Source organism: Bison bison, unplaced genomic scaffold, assembly GCF_000754665.1.
Source record: "Bison bison bison isolate TAMUID 2011002044 unplaced genomic scaffold, Bison_UMD1.0 scf7180017864407, whole genome shotgun sequence".
NCBI classification, from domain to species: domain Eukaryota; kingdom Metazoa; phylum Chordata; class Mammalia; order Artiodactyla; family Bovidae; genus Bison; species Bison bison.
The window spans coordinates 66,095-69,499 of record NW_011494976.1 but is presented as its reverse complement, the minus strand read 5'-3'; the positions used below and the strand labels follow the sequence as shown (position 1 = coordinate 69,499).

Sequence of the window (3,405 nt, the reverse complement as noted above, 5' to 3'; positions counted from 1 at the left end):
CCAGGATCTGTCTGTTTTCTTCCTGGGGGGCAGGGGGGCAACGGGGAGGGGTGAGAGGAGAGGCCGTCCTGGCAGAACCCCAGAGTCGTCCAGGAGGCCATGGGGTCCCGGGAAGGCAGGGGACCCAGCACACCCTGGCCGGGCTCCTGTCCCGGACCCTGCCCCGGCCCGGACTCCCAGCCCACAGCTCTGGCAGCCATAGCACCCTGGCTCCGGGAGGCTGTCTGCTCATTCACACTTTGAGCAACGTGTCCTGGAACCAAATTCGAGTCAACCCAAGCCCCCAGCAAGCACGTGGGGCGCCCCCAGGCCCCAGGCTTCACCTTGAGGGCAGCAGTGCCCGCGCTCTGCTCCCTGAGGCGCAGGAGATGGGAGTTGGGTGCATAACAGGGAGACAGACCCAAAAGCCACTGCTTTTTAAAAACTAGGTTTACACACAGAGGGCCCCAAATCCAAAATGTGCAAAGGGACGTGGAGGTCTCCCGTGGCCAACCCCGCAGCCTCTCAGCCCCAGAGCAACCTGGTGACCAGTGAGTCCCCAGATGGAGATGGGGCTTCCCAGCACATGGCCCAGGGCAGTCACAGCAGCACAGGCTGAGCAGCACGACTGACTCCATACAAGCTCTGCATCTACAGAGACCCAGAGGACAGCCAAAGCAGGACAGATGCTTTACTCATGCTACCGTAAATGGTGTTCATCCAAAACTCAGCGTCTGCAAGGCTGAGCAGCAGCCCCGTGCCTCGTGGGAGAGAGGGGTTCCCCGAAGGGCAGCCATGGACACACCAGCCACCACCGACGGCTCCAGAACTGCCTTCCAAGGTCACGCCTTGCCGCTCTTCTGTTACCATGACGACAGCCATCCCATCCTCCCTGAGACTGGCATCAATCTCTCCCTGGTGCCAGGAGTCCCTGGGTTATGTGCCGTTTGCAGTTCACTGGGTGAGAGATGAATGTCAACACACTAGAGTGTGCTGCCGCTCTTTAGTCGCCAGTCATGTGCGACTCAGGCTGCAGCCCGCCAGGCTCCTCTGTCCATGGGATCTCCCAGGCAAGAAAACCGGAGTGGGTTGCCATTTCCTTCTCCAGGGGATCGTTCCAACCCAGGGATCAAACCCAAGTTTCCTGCATTGGCAGGCAGATTCTTTACCACGGAGCCACCAGGGAAATGTCATTTTCCTACTCAACATTAAGATTGTCGGGAAGGGCCTCCCTGGTGGTCCAGTGGTGAAGAACCCACCTGCCAACGCAGGGGACATGGGTTCAATCCCTGGCCTGGGACGATCCCATGTGCCTCGAGGCAACTAAACCCGTGCACCGCAGCTACTGAGCCCGTGCTCAGTAGAGAAGCCACAGCTGGAGAGCAGCCCCCACGCCCCAACGAGGGAGAGCCCACACACAGCAGCAAAGATGAATTTAAAAAACTGTCGGTAAGGCTGTCCCACTTTTACAGAAATCATTACAAATGAAACCAACTGTTCCTATAAACCATGAATTTTGACTAGAAATGTCAGCTGCATCTCAAGTGAGACACTCTGGGCCTTTGCTCTTAGAAATTATTGAAGACAAGAACAAGGGAATTCCCTGGGGTCCAGTGGTTAGGCCCCCACGCTCCCACTGATGAGGGCCCGGGTTTGATCCCTGGTTGGGGGGACCAAAATCCCACAAGCCACGTGGCCGAAAAGAGAAAACAGTACTACAGGCAGAAGTGAGTCAGTGGGATACTGAAGCGACACCGTGGAAAGGCCCCCACGCTGCAGTGTAGACCGTCTACAGTGACTCCAGGCTCTGCCAGCATCCAGAAGAGAGGAGCCAGCAGAGGCCCCTGGCCACCGCAGGAGGTCCACAGAGTTAGGCCACTCAGAAGTGACCGGGCTCCGTGGTGGTGGTGACCCGGGCCAGAGAGGCGGGAGCAGGTCAGGAGGAAATGCCCCCGGGGCTTCCCGCAGAAGCAAGGGGCCGGAGAAGTGATTGAGCAAAGGAGGGGCCTTTTCCTTCATTGAAGTGAAACTCGCACAACATAAAATTAACAGCCCATCATCTTAAAGTGTGCGGTTCTGTGGTCTTCGGTGCATTCGTAACGTTACACAACCATCACTGGCACCTGGAGCCAGGCATCTCATCACCGCCAAACACCCGGCAGCCCCTGCGCCCTCCACCAGGCCTGGCCCCCACCAGCCCACCTGCCATGCCCACGGACGTGCCCCTTCTGGGCGTTTCACAGGAGCAGTCCCACAGTATGTGTCCCTCCGTGTCCGTGGACGTGCCCCTTCTGGGCGTTTCACAGGAGCAGTCCCACAGTACGTGTCCCTCTGTGTCCGTGGACGTGCCCCTTCTGGACGTTTCACAGGAGCAGTCCCATGGTGCGTGCCAGGCCCCTCCCTCTCCGATGGTCTCCAAGGTGCGTGTGTTGCTGAGGTGCCAGCTCGCCCCTCCTTTCCGTGGCTGAGTCAGACTCCATCCTATCACATCTCGACGGCCCGTTCATGGCTGGTTGACACAGGCTGGGTCCACCCCTCAACCACTGTGGATGTTGAGTGTGTGGGTGTGTGTCTCAGTGCTGTGTGCCATTCCTGGGGACACCCCGGGGCGTCACACTTAGCTCAGTGAAGAACCTCTAAGCTGTGTCCACCAGGCGCCCCGTTCCACGCTCCCAGCAGCCGTGCAATCCCCAGGCACCCTTGCCACTTTCTGTGTGTTTGTTTGGTTTTGATCTGGTTAACCTGAATGGGTTTGGGACACACTGATTTGAGATAATGAGCGACCTGGCCTTGGGGGTGGCCCACAACACTGTGGACAGAGGCTGACTCAGGTCCACGGTCATGGCCAGGACGCGGGGCTCCCCGTGGAAGCCGCGAGAAGCCGCTTTTCTTCCAGGAAGCTGAGGGCCAGCCCTCACTTTCTTGGACCTGTGAGCAGCTCCGGCTGGGCACAGAGATGATTTTTCCATCTTTGGCAGCAAAGAGTCAAATGAAGCAGGATACTGGTGGTTCCAAGCATGGAGCCGCTTCAGGGGGGTTAAGAGGACCCAGGGGTGTTCCCGGGAGCTATGGTCCCCCAGGGCTCTGCCACGCCAGACCGTTATTCCTGGATAACACCCCCCCTACCCGGGAGATTCCAGGAAACCCTCTGGCTCTCGGAGCTCCCCTTCCTGTCTCCCATTTCCGGGCTGATGAGCTGTCTGGGCTGCAGAATGGTGGAGGACTCAGGGTCAGGACAGGCAATCCAGGCCAAAGGCATCTTCATAACCAGAGTGTGGGAACAGCCTTCCCAGAAAGCTGCGGAATCTGCCCCTAACGCAGAGACAGCTCCAGGGACCGTCTGTCCTGCCCCCAGGGCCAGGGGCTCCCTGGGACACAGCGTGGGCAGCTCATCTTCTGACCGGGTTTTTCCCACACGAGGGGGTG

At 58.9% G+C, this 3,405-nt stretch overlaps 1 protein-coding gene across 1 annotated transcript in view; it reads right to left on the bottom strand.

The window, feature by feature from the left end:
- Positions 1 to 3,405, bottom strand: part of LOC105002246 (cAMP-dependent protein kinase type I-beta regulatory subunit-like) — a 19,709-nt gene continuing 16,304 nt past the window's right edge. The window contains exon 2 of the transcript XR_826929.1: positions 1 to 22. The gene's annotated coding sequence lies outside the window, so the exon portion shown is untranslated. The remainder of the gene's footprint in view (positions 23 to 3,405) is intronic.